The 27,531-nt window shown below is 35.8% G+C and overlaps 1 pseudogene; it reads left to right on the top strand.

Annotated features, from left to right (window-relative positions):
* Positions 1–534: 534 nt before the first annotated feature.
* On the top strand, positions 535–22,764 carry LOC100029511 (60S ribosomal protein L13-like; annotated as a pseudogene).
* Positions 22,765–27,531: the final 4,767 nt, after the last annotated feature.

Genomic DNA, 27,531 nt, shown 5'->3' with positions numbered 1-27,531 from the left:
CTACATCTAAATAAATACCAAATATGTATGAATTACAAAGCTGCTGGAATGGATGCAGCATACCACTTCTGCAAAGACATAGCTGATATCATCAAATCCATGCTAACATACAAATCCCAAATTTAGAAGAGTTAGGACTTGTAGAAATTATTTCTAGTTAAAGCCAGCTACAGAGCTGGAAGCTAAGGGCATAATTTTCTGAGCAATTGTATTAGTGTTTTCCATGGCTTATGGATGTTCTCTACTTTGAAGCAAAACGTTTTGCAACTAATTTCCATATTCTTCAGTGTTTAGTCCAAACTTTATCTCTCTTTTTCTTCAACTACTTACTTTCCCACTTACTACTGTTTCCTTTGTTCAGCCTCCTTCACTGAGAAAATTGGGGTCATTCTTCCACCTCCTCTAGGACTTAAGTCAAATAGTCATCATTTTTCTTTCATGAATCTACTTGGAAGTGATAAGGAGCCACTGGAATTTATTGAAAAGAGTTATGGTAGAACTGCACTTAATATCAATTTGACAGCTGAATGGAGCATGGACTACAGTGGGGAGAGATTTGAGGGAGGGGAACCAATTAAGATGTTACTGCAAGAGTCCAAGTGTGAATTGAAGAAAGCTGGTACCAGGGTGGCAAAGGCAGAGGAGAAAAGTGAGTGTTTATGAACTTTATGAGATCCAAATGTGAATCCTCACCTGTCTATAGGATCATGATCTACCTTTACTTTGAGATGCACCAAACTAAATTGTCTTCATCCTTAAATCTGTTTCTGACTTTGCCATTCCTGTCTATAGCACCAACATTCATTTTATCTCTTAAATTTTAGGATCATATTGAATCTTTCTTCTCATACATATCTAATTAGTTATCTTGTAATTTCAATCTTTATTCTACTTTATCCAATCTTTATATTATCTCACATTGGTTTCCATTTCATTGTTCATAGATTTTCAAACTAGAAAGGACCTTAGACATCAATTTAGACTCCCTACTCATTTTATAAATAAGGAAGCTGAGATCTAAAAAGGTTAAGTGACTTCTCCAAGGTCAGATAACAAGTGACAGAACTAGGATTCAAACCCAGGTCCCTTTAAATTGAAATCTAGCACATTAATGGTACGATTCTGCCTCCCTGCTGCTGGAGCCCTCATTACAAGCCCTTATTATTATCCTCTTGTCCTCTTAACATACCTTTAATCTTCTCTCTACTTAAATCAACCTTCAAACCACTATTCAAATGATGTATCTTTTAGAGATATGGTTATATCATTTTACTGAAAAACAAAAAGAAAAATCTGTTAGGTTGTTCTTTTTGTCACCCAAATAAAATTTAAACTCCTTTTTCTGGGATTCAAAGTTTTCCATCAAAATCTGGTTCCACCTAACTTTTCCAGATTTATTTTATATTACACTCCTTCCCACCAGTCCCATTTCCATACACAGTACTCCAGATTAGTATATTTTCTGTTCCTCATACTTAGCATATGCCCCCTTTCTCACATCCATGACATAACTTAAAATTTGTTACCTCTTAAAATATCCTCTCTTCTCTTTTCTTCCTGTGCAATTCTGACCCATCCTTTAAAAGCCATTTCAAAGGCCATCTCTTCCTGTGTAAAATAATGTTTACATGCAATTGATTAATAAAGTTTGATTGCCAGTATTAAGAAATGTAAGTCTAATTAATGTTTCCATCACACTATTCTGGCAGAAACTGACATAGGCCAATATCTTATATCACTAAGCCATGACAAGTTCAAAGTGAATACATCATCTAGGCATAAAGGGAGAAGTCATAAGCAAATTAGAAGAATAGGAAACATACTACCTATCAGATTTATGGATAGGAGAAGAATTTATATAAACAAGGGATAGAAATCTTGTGATATATAAAAAGAGATAATGATGGATACATTAAATTGAGAAATTTTTGTACAAATAAAACTAATGTAGCCAAAATTAGAAGCAAAGCAGTAAGTTGGGGGAAAACTTTATAGACAATTTCTCATATAGCGGTATCCTACTAAAATAGAGAACTTTGCCAAATATATAAGAATATGAGTCATTCCCCAACTGATAAATGATCAAAAGATGTGAATGCATAATTTTATATGAAGAAACAAAATGCATCTGTAATCATATGAAAAGTGCTTTAAATCACTATTCATTAAAGAAATACAAATCAAATCAAAACAACTCAGATATCGTCTCATACCTATAAAGTTAAATAAAATTATATAAGGGCAAAATGACATATGTTGGAGGACATATGGAAAAATAGGTATACTAATACACTGTTGGTGGACCTGTGAACTAATCTAACCATTCTGAAGAGCAATCAGAATTATGTTCTAAGAATTATAAAATGGTATATGCCTTTTCAATCAGCAATACTGCTATGAGGTTTATTTCCTGAAGTATTTTGGGAAAAAAATGAAAGAACCTACATGTTTTAAAATATTTATGGTAACTCTCTTTGTAGTAGCAAAGAACTGGAAATTGAAGAGATGCCCACAGACTGGAAAATTTCTAAACAAGTTATAGCATATGATTTTGATAGAATACTACTATGCTGTAAGAAATGACAAACAGGTTAATTTTGAAAAAAATGGAAAGACATACATGAAAATATGAAGACTGAAATGATCAAAACCAAAAGCATATTATATATAGCAATAGAAATATTGTTTGAAGAATTACCCATGTCCACCTCCAGAGAAAGAACTGACAAATAGAAATAAATAGAACAATGATTTACATATACATATATATTTTTCTCAAACGATGCCTTCTCTAATAGGGAGAGAGTAGGAAGAGAGTCAGCTGGATATTTAAATGTAACAAACAAAGTAATTAATTTAAAAAAAAGAATTATTCACCTAAGCTAAATAAATAATTGTTAAAGGAAGTGACTGATACTTGGATCTCACTCTCATCTGAACTAGTAAAAGGAGGGAAGAATATACATATACTGAGTTGGGTACAGAAGTACATTTTACTTAGTGAAATAGGAGGAAAAAGGGAGACGGGGGCACTAGGAACTAGAGAAAGAATAAGTTAAGTAGGAGATTAGTCCAAAGCAAAACAGACTTTAACCAAAGATACACAAAAATATTTATTATTCTTTTTGAGGTGGCAAAGGATGGCAACTTGAGGAAATGCCCATCAATTGAGGAATAGATAAGCAAATTTGGTATATAAATGTGATTAACTACTATATAGCTATAAGACATGATGAAGAGAATTGTTTTGGAGAAACCTGAGAAGCGTTAGTTTAATTGATGCAGAATGCAGTGAAAGAACCTTGGAGAATAATGTATACAATGACAATAATACCATAAATACAAACAACTTTGTAAAGATTAAGGATTCTGATCAGTGTAAAGTCCAACCACAATTCCAGAGAACTAATGATGAAACATGCTACCCACTCCCTAACAGAGAAGTAAAGGACTCAGAGTACAGAATGAGACATTTTGGTGGGGAGGACATGGTCAAAGCAGAAATCTTTTTCTTGGATCTACATATTTTAATAGGGTCTTTGTTTTTCTTTAATTCTCAGTTGGAGGGACCATTTGATTAGGAAAAGAAATAAGGCTAGTTTTTGCTAAATGGAAGATACAATTAAATAAAAAAGAATGATGGAAAAGTGCAGATCATGAAGATATTTTCTTTTAACATATAGTGTATGACCATCAATTTTTATATACATACAGCTTTCCAAACACATTTTCAGTTATACTTTCAGCTATTTAATTTTAAAATATTCCAGTACATTTAAAATAGCAACCATATGTTACATTGCCCATATGAATAAGGGGGATCAGCTAAACAACCTTGAATGAGCAAATAAAATAGATTACTAATTAAGCTGCAAAGAGTATACTTGGCAATAATAAGCCCAATCAAATCTGTAGTCTCTATTGTATTAAATGAAATCCCAGAGATAAAGTGCTAAGTAGTGGAGATGGGCCTATGAGAATATTTTCTAAAATCACATTTTCCCCTTGGGATGAAAGGATACTTATTATAAATGCATGATTATCATGTGGGCATGATAACTAACTATAGTGCAAGCTTTCTTAAAGACAGGTTAAAATTAACTAGAAAATACCTTCATCAAATGATAAAAATTTGTCCAAGCCATGACCATGATCATGTATAACATAAAACTTCATTTTGATGCTGTGGGCAATCTGCTCATGGGTTGCAAAACTTCAAGAAGATACCATCATGGATCCCCTAACTTTTGTTTGGACAAGCATTTTTTTACAGAAATGTTCATAGTAACCTCCCCTCTTTTTGTTGGCAAAGAATTGGGAATTAAGAGGATGCCCATCAAATGGGGAATGTTTGAACTAGTTGTGTTATATATAATAGAGTAATATTCTACCAGAAGAAATGACCCAAAAAAAGATGATTTCAGAGAAACTTGGGAAGAACAATTTAGACAATGACAATATCTTCATAGTGACTAATCTTTGATAGACTCATCAAGTACCCACTTCTCTGAAAGAGGGGGTGGAAGTCAATTGTGACAATAAATGCCTTGAGAGTCAATGTGGCATATTGGAAAGAATACTGGACTTAGAACCAGAAAACCTCACTTTTGATCCTAGTTCTGATGCTTTCCAGCTGTGTGACCTTCAAAACTTCACTTTACCTCTCAGAGCCACAATTTCTTCATCTTTAAAATACTGCTGATACATTTATACTACTTAATTCATAGTGCTATTTTAAAGATCCCTAAGAAGCTCATGTATGTAAGGTCTTTGGCAAACCTTAAAGCATTATGTAAATTTAAGTTTTTTGAGGAATCATGAGTTAGATTGCTACACTTTCCTGTCAGTGAAGTGGAATGACTGGAATGTGAGACATTGGGTCAGGAAGATGAGTTCAAATACAGCATTAGGAATTTACTAGCTGTATGATCCTGGGCAAGTTACTTAACCACTATCTGCCTCAGTTTCCCCAGCTCTAAAATAGGGATAATAAAACTTTTCTCACTGGATTATTGTGAGAATAAAATGAGATATTGGTAAAGCATTTTGTAAGCTTTAAACTGCTATATAATTATAATTATTATTACTTCAATTGCTGGAGTTCTGACATGGAAAGAGGATAGTATATTAGAAATGGGGCTTGAGATAGGTTTGTGGAATGCAACTATCTTCAAGATCTACTAAGAGGTCTTGATCTCTTGGTTGAGGGGTGCTAGTGTAGGTTTATATTTTAATAACAGAAAGTCATCATAGTGGCTCCAGAGCCCTATTCACTATTATGATGAATAGTGAATTCCTATGTGGTAGCCTGCCTAGAATATTGGTACTTAGTAATGTTAACTGTAGTTAAGAAGACAGCATAGTTCAGTGGAAAGAATTAGGTACAATAGAAAGAAAGAGGACCTGAATTTGAATCTTTGCTCTACTGCGACTTTATACAAATCATTCAGACTCTTTGGGCCTCCAGTGTCTCATCTGTGAAATGAGGAGATTGGACCAGATGGTCTAGAAGGTCTCTCTCAGTTCTGTCCATGGTGCTGTGATCACAAATGTGAATCTGTGTGCTTGAGAAAGGAAGGAATGAAAGAAACAATCTAAAATAATAGCTTATCTTAGAAACAATTGTATTTGGCTTTGAGAAGATTCATCTATTATACTGAAAATTCCAGGAAGAGCATATGAGAATAGAAGAATTCCCTAGAGATGAGATAATAATAAAGATCCCTTTCTGAAATTTTTGTGGCAAAGAAACCAAGAAGAGATACCTAAAGGAGAGATTCTGGCATGAAACAAAGAGCAAAGAAGGTGAATAATACCCTAATAAAGAATGCCTTTAATTGGAGGAATAAAGTTATATCATAGAAAGATTATCATTTCTAATAGACTCCAGTTAATTTATTTGATACCCACTAGATATTGGCTAATGTGCACAGCAGAAAAATAGCTCATTCCTGCCTCAAAAAATTAGTGGACTAAGCCATGCATTTTTAAGTTGGAAACCTAAATGACAGGAAAAAAATAGTATAGGAAATTCTCAATCTAGGAAACTGCGTGTGTGGCATAAAGCATAGAATTCTGGACGTGGAGTCTGGTCTATGGTCTATACCCAGTCTCTGACATTTATTAGCTAAGAAATCATGTGTCAATCACTTAACATCTCAGAGCTCTAGTTTCCTCATTTGTATTTAACTATCATATTGAATTAATAGCCATTGTCCAGGTCAAATGATGATATCGAAACTTATGGCACTGACCATATAGGATTTTCATGAAACTAAAATTAGGTGTGTCAAATGCTTTGCAAACTTTTAAAACACTCTAAGTGCCTATCTGTATCATACTCTATGGCTCACTTAGCTTTTATTTCTCTTATTTGGCTTAGAATTATTTTGAGGGAATTTATCCAATTTTTCATCTCTATTCTTTCCTACATGTAATAGCAATTAAGTAACTTTGTGATAAACTCACCACCACACACAAGAAAAAAAAGAAACAGACTACATGTGCAGAACTAACAAATCTTAAGGAGCTTTACTGAAGTATATGCTTTAGCCACCAGAGGTCTCAGTGGGGCTGGAGATGGGATAAGAAGGCTCTGACTCTTGGAGGTATTAATGTGAATAGATCTACGTATATCCTTTTACAAAGAGAAGAATGAACAGAACCATGAGAACATTTATACAGCAACAAAAAATTGTTTGAAGAATAACTTGTATAGGTCTACCTCATGCAAAAGGTCTGATAAAAAGAAACAAGCAAGATATAGTTTATATATATATGTGTGTGTATACATATGTGTGTAGGTGTGTGTGTGTGTGTATGTCAAATGATTCCTTCTCTCATGGAAGTAGGGAAAGGAGGAAGAGAGGGAAATACATGAGAACTTTAATGTAACAAACAAATACATTCGTTAAAATAAAAAATAAAATAAAATGGGTTGATCTCCACTAGCCATCTATGATTCTAGAATGCTGTGTGTGTGTGTGTGTGTGTGTGTGTGTGTGTGTGTGTGTGTGTGCTCCTCAGACAGCTAATGGAGGCTTGCAAAACAGGACACCAGCATCTAAAGGTGGCTCATTAGGTTTTACTTTTTTATGCAATCATACTTGGATTATTGTTATAGCCTGCTAGTAGTCTATCTGCCTGTCTCTTCTCTCTCCATTTCATTTCCCATTCATCCTCCAGGGATTTTCCTAAAGTACATAAACTCTAACATGTACTTCCCTTACTCAATAAGCTACAGTGGTTCTCTATCAATTCCAAGATCAAATACAAAATCCTCTGCTTCAAATTCAAAGTCCTTCATAATCTAATTTCCCCTCTCTCTTTCCAGACTTTTGAACCTTCATTCCCACATCCAATCCTCACATACTTTTTTGAAAAATAAAACCCTTACCTTCCATCTTGGAATCAATTTTGTGTATTGGTTCCAAGGCAGAAGAGCAATATGGACTAGGCAATGGGGGCTAAGTAACTTGCCCAGAATCTCACAGCTAGGAAGTGTCTGAGGCCACATTTGAACCCAGAACCTCCTATCTGTAGACTTAGCTCTCAGTTCACTGAGCCACCTACCTGCCCTTCCCCACCTCATTTACTCTTTAATCTAGTGACACTGGGCTCCTTGAAGATTTTTGAATAAGACACTCTCTCGGCTCTAGACATTTTCTCTAGGCTCCCTATTCCTGAGGGAGATATCCCCTCTCTCTTTCTTCCTCTCTTCCTATTGCCTTTCTTGACTTGCATTTCCTAGTGGTTTTAATTCTATTTCTTAATGCCCTCCCTCTCTAAGACATTTGTATTTTTTCTTGTATATTGCTTATTTGTAGATATGTGTTCATTTGATGGCTCCCTCGTTAGATTGAGAGCTCCTTGAAGGTTTGGATTATTTTTTGCTTCTTTTAGTGTTCTTGGCACTTAGCACAGAAGCTGGCACCTAATAGATATGTAATAACTATCTACCGCGTGCCTGACACACATATGTACATATATGTGTAATATATATCCATAAAAATGAATGCATCATACCAAACATCTTATTGGGATTTTAATAAGCTTTAATAACTTAAAACTACAATAAGACTTTTGTAGCACCCCATATTTGCTTCAGAACAGGTTTGGAAAGTTCACAATTTTCCGGGACTCTGATAATAATATTTCTAAAACATAACAATATTAAAGTTTGTCATTATTCAATGTAGGCTAACAAGTACTCTTGATGAAATTAAAAATTCAAAGCACTTGCTAAATAACCACTAATATTTAATAAGTTTGAAGCTAGATTGTAGTACTAGGCAACCGCAAGGGAACTATAATCCTGGCTACTTTTCTTTAAAGCCAAATCAAACTTTCCCAAATAAAAAACTGACACTAGTGCTTAGGAAATAGGGATCAGCAATAAAGTTACATTTAATTGATCTGAAATGTCAATTAAAATTAGAATTTGCATACTCACCACTAAAGTAATGGAGTTAATTATATATTATGTTATTTTTATGTTATATATATATTATGATCTATAAAATTAAAAATAAGTTATAGTTTTAAAAGTCCTGGATTTTTTTTTGAAAGCCCTGAGAGTAGGAGAACTTTGGGGTTGGTCAGACCTCAAACTCTAGTTCTTTAACCTCTTGTAGAACATCTACCAGTGACAACTAGGAAGTTTCTGTCAGACTAAACTGTAACCACACAGGCCCAGAATATCATACCAGGGCAACTTTTGAAATCTATTAATTCATTTGAGCCTCTCAACAATCTGATCCAGATAAGTCTTGATTGTATGGTTATTCCCATTTTATAGGAAATTATAGTTCAGAGGTGCTAAAGAAATTAGAGGAATCAGAAAGGGCAAAAAAGTAATAAAACTAACCTTTTTTCCACAGATGATAAGATGGTGTATATGGGAAATCTGAGAGAATCAAGTAAAAAAAATGATTTGAAAACATCAATAATTTATCAAAGTAACAAGATATAAAATAAACTCACATAAATCATAGGTAATTTTATATAGAAACAATAATGAGATAATCCATTTAAAATAACCATAGATAGAATAAAATACTAGTAGTACACTTGCCTAAACAAACCCCGGAATTTCATGGAACATAATTATAAAACAGTATTTATATAAATAAAATCAAATTTAAATAACTGGAGAAATATTAATTGTTCATGGGTTTTCAGAGCCAAAGTAATTAAAATGGCAATCTTACCTAAACTAATCTACTTATTCAATGTCACCCAAATTACATTACCAAAAAATATTTTATTGAAGTAGGAAAAACAACACAATTCATTTGTAAAAACAAAAGGTAAAAAAATACCAAAGAAATTGGTGAAAAATATAAATGAAGGAGGTCTAGCTATATCATATTTTAAAGTGCATTATAAAGAAGTAATCACCAAAACTACCTGGTATTAACTAAGAAATAGAAACATAGATTATTGGAACAGAACAGACATAAAACTAACAGTTGTAAAAGATTAGAGAAGTTAAATAACTTACTATGGGCGCACGGTTACTAAATATACCTGGCAAGATTTTATCCTAAATCTTCTTGACTTCATTTATATTTTTAACCCTTACTTTACATGTTAGAATCAGTATTGTGTATTGGTTCCAGAGCAGAAGAAAGGTAAAGGCTAGGCAATTGGAGGTTAATTGATTTGCCCAGGGTCACATGGCTAGGAAGTGTTTGAGGTCAAATTTGAACCCAGGATCTCCAGTGTCTAGGTTTGGCTCTCAATCGACTGAGTTACTTAATTTTATTTAAATAATTATGCTATGCTTCTGAGAAGAGATGTGGAAGAACTCCACCAGAAATTGTGTTCTAAGAGGATATCAGATAATTAATGGCTACTTTTTTTTTAGCCATTTCTGAGTTTACTGACATCTAGCTTACATATTTCCAACAATTCCACAAGGAGAACACAAAAGATTTTGTCAAATATTTTTAGAAAAACAAACATATCTCTTATTAACCTGTGTAAAGAACCCTGTCAAAAAGATTAATAAGGCTTGCTCAGCATATGTTCTTGATGTAGTGATTGTGGCTATTTGTGCCCATTATTTCATTTTCTACATATTTACTTGTTTTATTAAAGGATGGATATTTATTTTATATATTATACATAACAAAATATGTGACATAACAATAATATAATACATGACTTGTTATAAATATATAATAAATGATAATACATTTTCTTATCCAAGAGAAACATTCTCACATTAGCTATATTTAAAAATCTATATCTCATTCTTTTTCACCCTCCCTCTCACTCTTCTCTCCTCCCCAAGAAGGCAATTATGTGGGTTGGACATATATTATCATATAATACATATTTTCCTATTCATCATGTTGTAAAACAAGAGTCATATTACTTACACTAGAGAAAATTTATGGAGAAAATAAAGTGAAGAATTGTATGTCTTAATTTGCATTCAGATTCCATCTGTTGCTTCTAAGGCAGTGGATATCCTTTTCTGACATAATTCCCTTTGAGTTGTCTTGAATTCTTATCTTGTTGAATATATTTATTCATTCACAGTTAATCATCATACATTATGGTTGTTACTGTTTTTCTGATTCTGTTCACTTCACTTTGCATCACTTCATATAAATATTTCCAGATTTTCTGTGATCATCTCGCCTGTCATTTCTTCTGGCACAATAATATTCCATTATGATCATGTGTTACAACTTGTTTGGTCATTCTTTAATTGATGGAAATCCCTTTAATTTCCAATTCTTTGTCAGCACTAAAAGAACCACTCTAAGAATTTTAGAATATATGGTTTCTTCTCCTTTTTGTCTGACCCTCCTAGGAAATAAACCTAATCTTGGTATTACTGAGTCAAAATGTTTTATATTTTATATAAAATATATAACTTTTTTATAACACTGAGTTTTTTTTATAACTCTTTGAGTATAATTCCAGATTGCTCTACAAAATGGTTGGATCAATTCAAAGTTCTACCAACAATGTATATGTTCTTATTTTTCCATATCCCTTCCAACATTTGACATTTTGCTTTTATCAATATAGCCAATCTGATAGGTATGAGATGATATATCAGTAGTTTTGAGTTGTGCTTCTCTAATCAATAATGTTTTAGAGCAATTTTTCATATAGTTTTGATGTCTTCATCTAAACACTATCTGTTCCTGTTCCTGTTTGTTTACCATTTATCAATTGGGGTTTTTAAATAATTTTTGTTGTTCACTTGTTTCAGTCATGTTGTCATAGTTAGAATGGGTTTGACAAATATAGAAATTAACTCAAGTCATGTGGCTGTAGCTTTAGTAGCTTTATTATAGCAAGGTAAAAATAGTGAGTGAAGAAAATGTAGGAAGGAAGCAAAGCTATCACCCCATAGTCTGTCTCAGAATCTCAGACTCAGAAACCACACACCCCTTCCTGCAGGGCTTTACCTTATAAGCCCTTCCCTTCACCCACTAGCTTCCTCCCCAGGAACCAATCACAGTTCTTCAATTATTCTGGCACCCAGGAGGGGCAGTGCCTGTGGGATCAATTCTCTGATAGCTGATTGACCCAAATTCAGAACAAATGGTAGGGAAGTCCAAATCTCTGATTGAACAAATCAAAACACAAATTCTTTTCTCATAATCCCCCCCTTTGATTCTACTTGGAGGTGAGCAAGTTGAAATCTCCTAAACTTGGAGATTAATATGCCTAGTATCCCTAATGAATGATTTTAAATAACCAAATTATGCCACTAAGGATTCTACCACTAAAGGAGTATAAAACACTGCACTTTCTAAGGGGAAATTACAGCAATTTGGGAACAAGAGGGAAAGAAAAGAGAAAAAAACAAAAACAATAATTAATAAAGGCACTGACAAAAAGCCAATTAGGGGAGATTTCCCTTTGGCATAAGAATTACATTCAGAATAAATGTATTAAACCCCTTTCAGTTCAGTTCATTATATCCCAAAGTTCATTCTGGATGTCTTGATGCAGTATATGGTTTCCACAGGCATCTCCATGGTACCCTCTTCAAAAGATTCACTTTCCTGATTCAAGATGTTGGTGAATTTCTTCTACTAAAATTCCTCCAAAAGATTTCAAACCCTTGATTTTAGGATAATTATACAATGTCTAATTCTTTGTTACCCCATTTGGGGTTTTCTTGGAAAGGACACTGGAATAGTTTACTATTTTCTTCTTTAGTTCATTTTATACATAAGGAAACTGAGGCAAACAGTTTTAAGTGACTTGTCCAGGGCCATATAGCTAGCTTTTAATGTCTAAGGCCAAATTTGAACTCATGAAGATGATTCTTCCTTATTCCAAGCCCAGTGCTCTATTAACTGCACCATGGAACTGCCTTATTAAATAATACATTCTAGAATTTAGTCAGAGTTGAGAGTCAAGCTCAATAGCACATTGTTTAAAGATTTTGTTCTCTTTGTTATTTGAATAATCAGGACGATATTTGCCCTTTCCTAATTCTGAGGTAACTCTCTCCTATTCATCAAAGATAATTTATATTGTCATTAAAGCTACAAATAGGCATCAGATCTCTGATTTGAATGACAGAGCGAACTCATAGTTGATAAAAATACTTCTACTAAAAGAGACCAGGATGGGAAGATTGGTATAAGCTGATATGGCATGAAGAAAACAGGAGTGGGGCAATAATGTGCACAATGATGAAATAATAAAAACAAAGATATTGCTGAAAGTCATATTAAACAATGACCAAACTTGATCCTAGATGACAAGTGATGAAGTACACTTCTTTCCCCTTGGTAGAGAGGTGAGAGATTGTGAGTGTTGAATGTTGTATATGTATGCTATTTGTCAGTTTTCCTGAACTATTCATCTTTGTTACTGGGAAGTGTTCTACAGTGATAGTTGGTTGTTTTACTGAGAATTATTATGGTGTCATATATAAGAAGAAACAATACAATTTTTTTAAATGGGAATTGACATTTTACTTTATAGGCAACTGGAAACTACTGAAGACTTTTGAGGGAGAAGATATTGTCCTGTGAACTAGAAAAATTATTTTGCCAGGTATGGGTAGGATGGATTTGTAAATGGAGAGTCTGGAAAAAGGATAACAAATTAAAGGGCTATTGTAATAGTTTAGAAGTGACATAATGAAGGAATGAATTAGTTAGTGATCCTGTAGGTGGAGAGTGGGGAAAGAATACAGTTAACTATATAGGGGTAGATTCTATGAGATTTGACAAGTGATTGGTTGAGAGGGAAATGGAATTGCCAAAGGACTCCTCACTTTTGAGCCTGTAGTGGGGGATTGTTCTGTCCTTAAGAAAAATAGGCAAGTTAGTGGTAAGAATTAGGCATAGGGAAGAAAACTATGAGTTGTTTGACAGATGCTGGTGGGACTTATAAGGAAATATGTCAATACATTGTTGGGGATGGAGAATTTAAGTTCAGGAGAGAAATTAGAGATGAATACAGAAAGGAAAACTATCTGCAAAGAAATAATCATTAAAATAGTAGAGAATAGTGAAATCACCAAAGAAGATAGTATTCATTGAGAGCCCTAGTCAGAACATGGAAGTATGTGCAGTTCACACTCTTACTGGAAGAAGGAAAGGACTTATCAAAGAAAGAATAGTGAGGCAAATGGAAAGAAACAGTACCACTAAAGCCAAAGTATGAGGGAGCATCATGAAGAAAAGGAAATTCAATAATGTGGACTGTTGCAGAAAGGTCAAAGATAATGAAGACTAAGAAATATTTAATAATGAAAAAAGTATATTTAAGTGAACCAAACTGAATTCTTCCAAACAATAAACCAAGACATTAATGAGCTAATCTGAAAGTCTTACTTGACAGAGAAACCTCTATGAACATTCTCATCTGATTTTTTGTACTTATGGTGCATTTTCCACTAGAGGGAAAGGGCCTGGAAATGATTCCTTTAAATATCATTTCTTCATATGTGAATTGGAGTGTTGAAAGCAGAAGAGGAGGCAAGTTTTGGTATCTTTACTTAAAGATGAATTTCTAAAAAAGCCTGGATAAGCATTAGTTGTCACTCATTGGGGTTGGGTAAAGGGATAACAAAAGACAAGATGGAAAGCATGTAGCTTTGAAGTCATAGGATGTGAGTTCAAATCTCACCTCTGTGATATATTACCTATGTGACCTAAGGCAAGTCTTTTAAACTCTCTGGGCCTTACTTTCTTCATATTATAAAATGAGAGGGTTGGACAAGATAATAATAAAATAAGAACAACAATAATAATAGCTTGTGTTTACTATGTGCCAAATAAGATGCTATGACAATCTCCACAATCATATCCAGCTCTGAATTTATGATCCTCTGAAAAATAAAACTGACTGTGAGATTTTCTTGTAAAGAAAAGGGCATTTTGGTGGAATATGATTAGAGAAGAGGTGCTAAGATACTCTAAGACTAGATAATGAAGGAAGTGGGTATTTCTTCTCAGGGATCAAATTTGCTTTCATCACAAATTTGATGTGCCATTAGACTTTTGCCAAGGAGGTTTGTAATAAGGACAGAATATTGCACATTTTCTGCCTTTTCAAATAAAATTTTGTTTTTTCTTTGTTGCTGATATAACTACTCATATTATCATAATTGGGTGGTTATCATTAAGACTGAATTGGGAGCAGCTGACCTTAATTGCTTGAGTCAGTAAGTCAAGGTTCACCTTGAGAAATCTATGGCCTTATTGCATGCCATTCACAGTTGATGCTGTATCATTTCATTAGTTCAGTAGAGGAACATTGGATATGGAGTCAGATGATCTGGCTTATATCCCCAACTCTGCTACTTACTACTTATTACCTATGTAGTAAATTGCTAAATGGGGGGGGGGAGCTCCGTTTCCTCATCTATAAACTCAGGGAGTTGGAGTGATGATCTCCAAGGTTCCTTCCAGTTTTATATGATATAAGGCTAAGATCAGCAATCTAGTCCCCTGGGTTACCATTTTTTTTCTGTCAGTCTTTTAGCCATCTATTCCAGAAGGAATAGTGGAAATTCACAGGTCTCAAGTTCAAATTCTGGATTTGCCAATTTTGTTGGGTTTTTTTGTTGTTGTTCAGTTGTTCAGTCATGTCTGACTCCATGGACCAAAGCACTCCAGGCCCTTCTGTTCTCCACTATCTCCCTTAGTCTGTTTAAATTCAGGTCTGTTGCTTCCATTATACAATTGATTCATCTCATCTTCTGCCAGTCATTTTGCCTTCTACCTTTTAAACTTTCCCAACTTCAGAGCCTTTTGCAATGAGTCCTTTCTTCTTCTTATGTGGCCAAAGTATGCCAATTAATCCTCTTGTTACCCTGGACATGCCACATAACTCCTTGGGCTCGTCTTCATCTGTAACATGGACAAGTTGGACCAGATTGACTTCTAAGGTCACTGTTAACCTAGGATTCCAGTGGCACTAAAACTCATGCCATATTATTTTGCACTATTTTAGCAGTTCAGCTAAAAACAAAGTAGACAAAAGAAAAACCAAGTGACAAATGAAACTAGAACCATTAGTTAAAATAAATTCTTGATTCTCCCCAAATTTGAATTGTATTCTCTGAATGTTACTCAAATATAACTGCTTTCTTTGCACTTGAATTTGGGATCCCTCCAAATTTGTAGATTTCTATTTTATTCACCAGTTTCTCATATCTTTTCTACTCTCATGATCCCTGGAGGTCTTTGTGACCTTCTTGCTTCTCTACAATTAACTTTAAAGTATGGACAGATTTCAAAATCCTTTCTTTCTTGATTTTTTCCCCAGAAAAAGGTCTCTATTTATATTAATCATCTTCAATTTAATTAGGTGAGAAAATTATATCTATATTGAAGAATAAAACCAATATGTATCTGCTTTTCTCTATACTTTGAGGTATTACTTACTGTGACACTTTTACTGAGGAATTAAGCAGTCACATTTACACTTGAGAAGAAATGAAGCCAAGCTCCATTTTCCATCTTCCCAGGGTTAGTTCCCAAGATCCTAGCTGCATTTGCCAAAAAGATGCTCCCTACTACTGAGGCAACATTAGTTAACTCAGACCTAGACCAGAAATTGACCTATCAAGCCACGTTCCTGAGAATTCCTGGAACACAGGTCAAAAACTGTAGTACTGCACAGTTACCACTAAGTGTCAGCCATGGAATAGTCTATCTGCAAAGGTTTTGTTTTCAGCCTCTCAGCTTTCAACCTATTTTCTATTGTGTGCTTCTTCAAAGAAAGTGAATTAAATGAGCACACTGAACTTTCTGACCCAGATCTCTTTAGATCCCAAGAAAAGAATAAATATTGGTAGCTCTTTCCTTCTCAGGGTCTTATTAAGTTAGTTAGTTTCACTTTATTCACAAGGTCCACTTTTACTTTTGCCTTTTATTATTATGATGGACATTTACTAATCTTTTAAATAGAGAGGCTGTGCTATAGTATTTCCACTTATACATAAAGCATTCCCAGAGATGAAGGGTATGTAGAAACCAAATCAAGAATATGCCAAATGCCAAACAAAACTGAACCGAAAAAAGGGAAACAAAGTCAAACCTGTTCTGAGCAGGGTCAGCATCAGAAATTGCAGCTCACCACACGCTGGTGCTCTCTATCAGACAAGAGAAGGGTCCAGGCCAGGAATTCTAATATATATTTCCTCTGCTTGCTTTCTTACATTTTTTACTACTAAACATATTGTATCCTTCAGATTGGAGAGTTTTTATATTAATGTGGAGAATTCATTCACTCTTAGAGAAAATCCTAAAGTTTTCAGATGATTTTTCATCTAAAATCCTAAAGTTTTCAGTCAAGGCCCACTGACTTCAAGAGCTAAAGAATACATTCATATACACTATAGATTTTATAGTTTATTGCCTAATGTAGGTGATGTGATCAATCAATGACAAAATAAAGCTAAGCTGAAGGAATCTAATAAATAACCTCTTTTAGGTTTTAGAATTCCATTATAGGACTGTTTACTACAACAGATTTAGCTCCCTAATTTTACTTCATTCAGTATAATATTAAAAGATACTTTTCCTTCTCAGTGTTCACTCAGTGCAATGAAGAGAAAAGTAATTTAAAGTTATTTGTCTTTTTCCATAGCTGAGGAAGTTAATCTGGGATTAAAACTTTTCCACATAAGGTAATGAGTAATCCAGTTAGAAATGATGTAGAATTGACTATATATGATGAAATCACAAAGCTGAAGGGAATAGAGAACCTAGGGCTGCTGCAAATTAGGAAACTGGATACCTTAGCAATCAATCTACAAGCGTTTTATCAGGGGTTTACAGTGTACCAGACACTATGCTGAGCACTAGAGATGCAGGAAGAAGGAATGGAATAATCTCTACTTTTGAGGTTTTTAAATTCTAATGAAGACAATAAGTACATATATAAGCATCACACCTATATAATTATATACAGAGTAATCAGATATAACTAAATAGATATAATAAAAATTACATAGTACAGCTATTTAACTAAATAACTAGTCTGTATCTGCTTTCCCTCATATTACTATAATACTTTCAATAAAGAATCAAGTAGTCACATTTAAGCTTGGGAAGAAATAAAGCCAACCTCCATTTTCCATTTTCTCAGGGTTACTACCTGAGATCCTGGTAGCATTTACCAAAAAGATGCTCCCCATTGCTGAGGAGACAATGGTTAGCTCAGACATAGGGAAGAAATATACATACATATATATATATACATATATATATATAACTAGTATATATTATATTCAAGTAAATATAACTAAAAAGAGAGTAGTAAGATATCAAGATTTAGTGGAAGACATTAGAAGTTGGGGGGAACAAGAAAAGATTCATATAAGTCAAGCCAACAACCATTTAGTTAGCATTTACAATGTTCCCCTGAATTGTGCTAAGCATTAGGAATTCAAAAAAAGGCCAATACCTCAAGGATTTCATGTTCTAATGGGAGAAACAATATTATAATGATTCTACAGATAAGCTAAATATAGAATAAATTACAGGTAATTTCAGAGAAAATGCATTAACATAAAGAAGGACTATGAAAATCGTTTTTGCAAAAGATGAGATTTTGGTTGACACTTGAAGGAAGACAAGGAGGAAGGGAATTCCAGAAATAGGCAGCCAGTGAAAATACATGGAGATAGGAGATGAAGTGTCTTGTTCAAGGAAATGCAAGGAGGCCCATGTCACTGACACATAGAGTATATAGAAAGCAATAATGTGTAAGAAGACTGAAGAGACAGGAAAGGTACTAGTTATAAAAGGTCTTAAATGCCAAAAAAGGTAGTCACTGAGCTGTGTCTTGCAGGAAGAGAGAAATCATATAAGATGGAGGTAAGGGCGGGGGGGGGTAGATTTTAGGCATGGGCAATGGCCAATGCAAAGTCTTAGAAAACAACACAAAGAATATTATTTTCCTGGGACAGCGGAGTGTAGGATAGAATATAATGGCCAAAAAGTAGGGAAAAGGAGACTGGGATGAGGTTTTCTTGGCTTTAAAAACTAAACAGAGGAGTTTATCACACAATAGAGAGACACGAGAATGTATTTATTAGGGTAGTGACACTTATAGCTATACTTATGGAAAATCACTTTGCCAATAGTGTGTAGGATGGACTGGAGTGGGGAGAACATTGGGGTGGGAAGGACAATTGGAGATTTTTGTGATGAGGAGATGAGAGTCTGAACCAAAGTGGTGGTTGTATGAGCAGAGAAGAGTGGTGAGATTAAAGATGTATTTAGGTAGAAATGGTAAGATTTATTAACATATTTATTATTTAGGGTACGGGAAAGTGTAGATTCATGAATAATGCTGAGGTTATGAATTTGAGAGACTGAATGAATGATTTACTGAAAAAGCATTTTTTTATGCACACACTATGTGGAATGCCTTGTGCTTAGTGCTGGAAACACAAATTGAAAGGTAAGCTAGTCTCTAAACCCAAGGAACTCACATTTTAATAGAAGAATCAACATGTGGAAGGTTTCATCTAGAAAGATTCCATGGTCTTTAGGGCACAGTGGTAAAGTAGATGGTAATACCTCTCCTTTAATGTCATTTCTACCAATAAAAACATACCATTTTCTGATGTTCAACCTCTTGAACATCTTGTGCAACTCTTGAACAAAGTGCCAAGAACTTTGGTGGAAAGAACCTTTTCTGCAGCTTCAGTAGCTGTGACTGCAGCATCTGTAGAAACAGTTTCCAAGCTGCAACTCTACAGTAGTTTCCCAGTATAATGGTTACAGATATTGTGCTGGAAACATTGTTGTTTCTCAGGCTCTTAAACTAGTGTTTCTGAGGTGCCTCCAACTAGGATCTGAAGGAAGATGATGGTAAAGGTGTTCATAGTGCCTTGACTTTCCATTGTGATCTTAGAGGCAAGCCAGAAAGAGAGAACTTCAGGCTTGCAAACCAAGGCTGAGGACATGTCTCTCAATCAAGGAGAAGGTTCCAAATGGAATGGTTTTGGCCATGAGGATATGTAAGGATGTGTTGTACATGTGAACATCACATATATATGCATGCACATCCTACATAGCAAAGGAAGATATTTCATGGAATGGATAAGTATACAATGTGCATAGTTGCATAACATAAAGACACACTGATGAGAAATTTCTGTGGAAAATTCAAACAGACAAAGATATTTCTTTTCTGCATGAGTTTGCACAGAAATCTAGAATGATGTACATATGCAAATCTGTACTAAGTATGGTACCCTATGTACATATGTAAGTACTAATAACTAACATGCTAACTATTTTAGAGTAAGTTATTAACATTCTAATGACTAGCATAGTAATAGCCTAGTGAATTTGTTTAAGGCTTAAGACAGTAGAGACATAGAAGTTCTGAAGTATAGAAGTTATATTGCATTATGATTGTAGGTTAGCATTTGTTAGTGTTAAGAAAATTTTCTTAGTGAATTTATAGACCTTAGAAAATAGGACATTTGCATATTCTTAATATTAGTGGAATTGAGATGATTTGAAATTTGTTAATTGACTTGTTGTGATGTAAAAAACTATGTGCATGTAAATCCCTTACCTAAACCATTTTCCTATAACCCATTCTTAGCTTAGCATTTAGATAGATAGAATAGCTAAGATTAGTCAGGATTTTGTTCTTTGGGGGTGGGGGTAAGGGTATATTTATAGCAGAGCAGAGTTAAAAACATAGATAGATAGAATTATTATGACAGTAAGTATCATTAAAAAATGCAAGTTGCATTTTTATGGAATAAAAGGGGGGATTGTTATAGAGGCAAGCCAGAAAGAGAGAACTTCAGGCTTGCAAACCAAGGCTGGGGACATGTCTGTCAATCAAGGAGAAGGTTCCAAATGGAATCTTCCCTGGAAAAGTTGGAGGAAAGCCAGGCTGAAGGAGGGACTTTTCTTGGTGGCTGGCTGAGGGGGAAGAAGCTAAACTGATCTTGTTAGCTTTTGTCCCAGGCTAAAGGACCCTTGAGGGGGGCTTCTGAAATTAGGCTGAGAGACCTTGGTGGCTTTGCGAAGAAGAAAGAAGATTTTAAACAGTTGTCCTCCATCCATCTCTCTAACTGTCCCTCTATCATAGTTATTACTAGACTGATTTCCCAAACCCTCAAATTCTTATTATAGATTAGGGTCACCCCTATCCCCTTCACCTCAATCCCCATCCTGTTTGTTTCCAATAAACCTCCTTACCTGAAAAAGAGAACAAGAGGAGTTTCTCTAAACCTCACAGTCACCATTAAGTTACTAGAAAGGAGACTGACAAGGGGGAGGGGAAGGGAGGCAGGTGGGAGAGGGTAGAAAGGGAGGGAGTGAAGGGAGAAGGAGGTTAGGAAATAGATTGATCTATCAGTCATTAGAGATCAGTAGGCAAACCCCAGAGCAGCATCTCTCTCTACCTCTATAGTACCCCATACTAGTAGCAGTTCTCTAGTCACAAGCCAGAGTACATCAGTTGTTACACAAGGAATAGTGTCACTGATTTACATTTCTATTTCACCATGGAACATGACACTTCCTATCTGTCTTTCAGGGTGCCTTGCCTCTTTAGCTAGGCTGGATTGCCTGCCTTTTGGGTGAAGGTAGTTTTCTCTACTGACGATGTTTTTCAAGTGATGCCATTGACAGAAATTGAGAAGTTCGAGAAAGGATTGGGGTGAAAGATAAATTTGGTTTTGTGTATTTTGAATTTAATATGTCTCTGGCAAATAGACATTGAAATGGTCAATATACAATTAATGACATGGGACTGAAGTTCAGAAAAGAGATGGGCTTGATATGTAAATCTGAGTCATCTACATAAAATGATAGTTAACTCAATAGAAATCTGACAATATTACCAAGAAAGTGTAAGAGTCTGTGGAACATTCAGTTGGTGGTTTCTAATAGGTGGATGGAATCAGCAGAGAGTTCAGCTTTGCTTGAGGTTCATTGAGCCGCAGGGCGCTGGGGACATCCTGGCTGAGGAGGCCCCCCAGAAGTTCAGGTCTACGCAGGTGGCAGGCGGGATTTCAACCCTCGGCCAGAGGGTTCTCCCTGTCTACTGTTAACACAGCTGCTTTCCCCCAGAACTCTTCTTCAAGGGGTTCCCAAGCCAGCTGGGCATTTTCCCATTGGATACACAACTGGCAGCTGGGAAGGGAATGGATGGGAGACTTCCAGAATGTTGAATCATCAGACAAGCACAGAAATCATGTGAATTGCTTACTATTTAGGGTCAGTGAAGATTGGAAACCAAATCTCTTGCCTTGGCAGAGTTCTTTCCATTACTTCGTTATGGGGGTTTTTTTGAGAGAGATTCCTAGTGCAGGAGATTTTGTGATTTTTGCATCTGCAAGGTACAACCAACAGGAAATGACGCCACTCAAATCACTTTGGTGATTGATTTCAAGTTTCATGGCTGTGGTAGGGGAGAAAATGGAGTTCTGCATTTTTAAGGTTGACGATGCCATCTTTGTGAAGGTACAACCTTTGACCTCTCTTTGAATTTCCACCTCTCTTTGAATTTCCGCCTCTCTTGGTAGCTCCAACTGGTTGGAAAGCGCCGGGGATTCTGATGGAGTGAAACCATCGCTATCCCAGAGTGCTTCAGGGCACTGCTTTCCTTTCTGCTGTGGTGCCTTGAGGAGGGCTCTAAGCAGCCAGGGCACCCGGCCGAAATGGCATGATTCTGAAGCCTCATTTCCACAAAGACTGGCAAAGTCAAGTTGCCACATGGTTTAACTAGCCAGCCAGGAAGATCAGAAGACAAAAGACTCATAAAGCAAAAGCCCAACGAATTGCTCCTTGCCCTGTGTCTGGTCTTATCTGGCCAATAGTGAGGTACCCCACAGCTGGATACCACACGAAAGTACATGCTGGTAGAGGATTCAGCTTGGAAGAGTTTTGAGTGGCTGGGATCCATTAAAAAAAGTGGCATGGACTATTGGTATCTCTGTGGACCCTCGGCACCAAAATAAATCTACAGAATCTCTCCAGGCAAATGTGCAGCGGCAGAAAGAATATCATTCCAAACTAATCCTCTTCCCAAGGAAACCATCTACACCTAAGTAGGGAGATAGCTCTGCTGAAAAACTTAATTTGGCAACTCAACTTTCAGGACCCGTTATGCCCATCAGAAATGTCTTCAAGAAAGAGAAAGTTCGTATCATTACTGAAGATGAGAAGAACTTCAAGGCATTTGCTCATCTTCTGATGGCCCACCAATGCCCGTCTTTTTGGCATCCAGGCAAATGGAGCCAAAGAGGCTGCAGAGCAGGATGTGGAGAAGAAAAAGTAAAAAACTTCTGAGAAATTTGAATAAAATAATACAATTTGGCACCCCAGAAAAGATCTTACCCTCTCCCTAAACAATGAAGGCTAAATAGAAAAAAAGATGTTTCTACAAGTAATCTGTGGTATGGTGATACTTTCAATCCTTGCCTGCTACTGGATTTACAATATTATGTACAGTGCAGTGACTAACATCGTGATGGATACAATAGGATTTATATCTAATTCCACCTCATTTATAATGAACATGCCTTTCACCACTGACATAGTGATATGGCAAATCCTTACCCAGATGTATGTTTTCACTATGGCTGCCATACACATCTTCACTTATCTACGAAGTATTTTCAAGTTCTTAACACCAAAGAAGACAGTGCAAATCATGGTTATTGATACAAACCTAGAATTTTCCTTGATGGACAAATTTTCAAGCTTCCATTCATTGCATCTGCTTTTCCAGGTTTTCTGCAGCATTAATCTCTTACAAAAGATAGGGTAAAGGGAGAAGAGGAGATGTCTCAAGGCAGAACTTTCAAAAAAACCTACAGTGGGGAGAGGTAGGGAGTTCATATCAAATTAATCAACAAGTCAAGAAATTTAGACGGAATGAATGAGAAAAATTGTCAATTTCCATATGTAAAGTACTTTGCTAATCAATAAACTTTTTTTTTTCTTTCAGTCAGTTGTTATTTTATTTTATTTTTTTTAAATATATTTTATTTGATCATTTCCAAGCATTATTCGTTAAAGACATAGATCATTTTCTTTTCCTCCCCCCCTCCCACCCCCATAGCCGACGCGTAAGTCCACTGGGCATTAGATGTTTTCTTGATTTGAACCCATTGCTTTGTTGATAGTATTTGCATTAGAGTGTTCATTTAGAGTCTCTCCTCTGTCATGTCCCCTCAACCTCTGTATTCAGGCAGTTGCTTTTTCTCGGTGTTTCCACTCCCATAGTTTATCCTTTGCTTATGAATGGTGTTTTTTTCTCCTGGGTCCCTGCAAGTTGTTCAGGGACATTACACCACCACCAATGGAGAAGTCCATTACGTTCGATGATACCACAGTGTGTTTGTCTCTGTGTACAATGTTCTCCTGGTTCTGCTCCTCTCGCTCTGCATCACTTCCTGGAGGTTGTTCCAGTCTCCATGGAACTTCTCCACTTTATTATTCCTTTTAGCACAATAGTACTCCATCACCAACATATACCACAGTTTGTTCAGCCATTCCCCAATTGATGGGCATCCCCTCATTTTCCAGTTTTGGGCCACCACAAAGAGCGCAGCTATGAATATTTTTGTACAAGTCTTTGTGTCCATTATCTCTTTGGGGTACAGACCCAGCAGTGCTATGGCTGGGTCAAAGGGTAGATATTCTTTTAGCACCCTTTGGGCATAGTTCCAAATTGCCCTCCAGAATGGTTGGATCAGTTCACAGCTCCACCAGCAATGAATTAATGTCCCTATTTTGCCACATCCCCTCCAGCATTCATTACTTTCCTTTGCTGTTATGTTAGCCAATCTGCTAGGTGTGAGGTGATACCTCAGAGTTGTTTTGATTTGCATCTCTCTGATTATAAGAGATGTAGAACACTTCTTCATGTGCTTGTTAATAGTTTTGATTTCTTTATCTGAGAATAATCAATAAACTTTTATAAAGTATCAACTATGTACTAGACACTGCAAGGTGCTAAGAAAAACTAAAATAGGCCCATCTTACAAAGAACTTGTATTCTTAAGGTGGAGACAACATTCAAAAATGGTTTTTAGCTTCAAGAAAGATGTATGAAAAGGTCACATGGTCCTCAGAGTGCTGTGTCAAAGTAAATGATAACAAATATCATTTAATGCCATTTCTACTGACATCTTATCTATTCTGATGTTGAACTATTTGGTCACTGGTGTCAAGAATTTTACTTTATGGGTTTTCAGAACCTGTGGCCACTAAGGAAACAGAAGCTCTAGCATCCATAGAAGCAAGTTGTATATCTACTGTTGTTACATAGCAGTACCATGGCTGGTAACAGAATTGGTAATCTGAGGATGCTTCCATTCCCAGAGTTCTGGAGTTATCTGCCCAAAGATGTCAGAAGTTACTGTTCATGGTAATAAAAAAGGGGGCCTCTTCTCCACAGTGACTGCTTCTCTAAGTGTTGGTAGTGAAGCCTGGGCCAGAAGCAGGGCCAGTGGTCTTAGATAAACTGCTATTCCCAAGGTTCTGGGGTTCAGAGTCCTGGGCCATCTCCATTACAATGTGAAAGGAAGTAGTAGTCATGGTTGTAGCAATTAAGATGCCATTAATAACTTTGGAAAGAACAGTTTCATTTGAGTCATGATGTCAAAGGGAGACATCAGAGGGTTAAACAAATGAAAGAGAAGAGAGGAAGTTGAACCAGTAAACGTAGTTAGTATTTTTCTATGTTTGGCTGGTAAAGTAAAGAGAAATATAGGATTAAAACTTGAAAGGTTAGTATTGTCTGATGAACGTTTTTGGTGTGTGTGGGAGAGACTCAAGAATGTTTAAAGACAATAGGGTAAGAATCAAAGGCAGGGAAAACTAGAAGATTTGAAAAAGTGGTTTCTACTCTGAAGAAAGTTACATTTGAATGGAGCAAGACTACCAAAAAAAGGGAAGCCCAAAAAAGGGTGGCAGAGACATACTCAAATGTGGACAAGGCAATTGGTGTAGAGACTGAGTTGGTACTGAAATGAGCAGCATGGCAGGAACTTCTAATGATATCTCATGTAGCAGGATTTGCCTTGGCAAGAAGAAGGACCACCTCTTTTTCAGGAACTGGGAGAAAAGAAAGCATTGGGTTTGAAATGAAGAAACAAGTAAAATGACCTCAGTTTTCTCAGCAAAGTAAGAGGCAAAGTCTTCATCTGAGACAGGGAAAACTTAAGGAGAGAAGAGAAAGTTCAGAATAGCTTCTGTGAAGAGAATAATGGATAATCAATGATCAGTCAATGCCTTATTGCAGTGAGGGTAGAGTTGAAGTTAAATAAGGGTAGAGTTGAAGTTAAATAACATGAATTTATAATGTACCTAATTTGCGCAGTTGTAATCCTCTTTCCAACTGTATTTAGTAGCCTATGGATATGAATAGAAAAGGAAGATGATGGGAATAATCCAGAGCCAAAGTTTGGGCAAAAGCACATGGGAAGAAAGATTCAGCAGTAGAAGACACTAGACATGTAAAATGGTGAATTCCAGGGTCAAACTGGAAAGAGATTAAAGTGGAGTTCAAAATTCTGAGGGATAGAGGGATAGAATGGGTGACGCATTGGAATAGGTGAAATGTGAGGAAATTAAAGTGAGATAGTGATGTACCACTTTCTTATTAAGGCCATGGAACATTTATACATAATGGCTAACCTATTATGGTCAACTCTGTAAACCTGAGTTGGAATGAAGAAGCTAATGAGATTTAAAGAGGGTTAGGTTTGCCCAACAATCCTCCCCTAGAGATAGCACTGAGAGATCTTCTGTCAAAGCTCCAAGAGGGGAGACTGACAGAAGCTCCCAAAATAAAAAAAAATGAGAGGAGCAAGAGCACAGACAAATAAGGGGAGCTAAGAAGGGGTGAATATGGGCAAACAACAGAAAAAGAAGAAAGAAATTACAATAGACAACTTCTATTCAGCGAACGAACCAGAGTGCGAGAGATAAGCAAACGATAAATCAGAATTCCCAGTGAATTGGATACAGACTGTGGAAGAATTCAAAATGCAATTCAAAACACAATTAAGAGAGGCTGAAGACAATTGGGAAAAAGAGCTTAAAAACTAAGATAAGTCATCTGGAAACAGAGGCACTTGAACTAGAATGAGAAAGTGTCTTGAAAGCCAAAATCAACACCAGCTTTAAAATGAAGCAAAGGAGATGAAAGATGAAGCAAAAAAGATGAAAGATGAGGCAAAAAAGATGAAAGATGACACAAAGGAGATGAAAGATGACCTTCAAAGAAAATCAGACCAGAAGGAAAAGGATGGTCAAAAAACCAGGGATTAAATCCAGTCATTAAGAATCAGAATACAACTGGAATTAAGTGACCTCACAAGGCAGCAGGGCACTATAAAACAAAACCAAAAGAATAAAAAAATTGAGGAAAATATGAAGCATCTCATTCACAAAACAGAGGATTTAGAAAATGGTTCCAGGAGAGAAAATTTAAGAATCATTGGTCTACCAGAAGACCATGACAAAAGAAAAATCCTGGACATAATACTATAGGAAATTATTCAAGAAAACTGCCCTGATATCCTAGAATAAGAGGGAAAAGTGGAGATTGAAAGAATCCACAGATCACCTCCTGTACTTATTTCCCAACTGACAACACCCAGGAAAGCTATAGTCAAATTCAAGAACTATGAGACCAAAGAAAATATATTATAAGCTGCCAAGAAGAAGTCATTCAGATACCATGGAACCACAATGAGGATAACACAGGTTCTGGCTGCATCCACACTGAAGGACCAAAAGGCATGGAATATGATATTCCAGAAAGCAAGGGAACTAGGTCTACAACCAAGAATCAACTACCCAGAAAAACTGACTATATTCTTACAGGGGAAAGTATGGTCATTCACCAAAATAGAAGAATTCCAAGAATTTTTAAATAAAAGACCAGACCTGAACAGAAAATTTGATGTCCAAGCAAAGAACTCAAGAGAATCATCAAAAGGTAATTAAAAAGATGGGGAAAAGAAAAACAACAACAACAACAACAACAACAAATTTTTTTTTGAAACCCTTACCTTCCACCTTGGAATCA

This window comes from Monodelphis domestica, chromosome 3, assembly GCF_027887165.1.
Source record: "Monodelphis domestica isolate mMonDom1 chromosome 3, mMonDom1.pri, whole genome shotgun sequence".
In the NCBI taxonomy this organism is placed as follows: domain Eukaryota; kingdom Metazoa; phylum Chordata; class Mammalia; order Didelphimorphia; family Didelphidae; genus Monodelphis; species Monodelphis domestica.
This window is presented reverse-complemented; position numbering and strand designations above follow the sequence as displayed.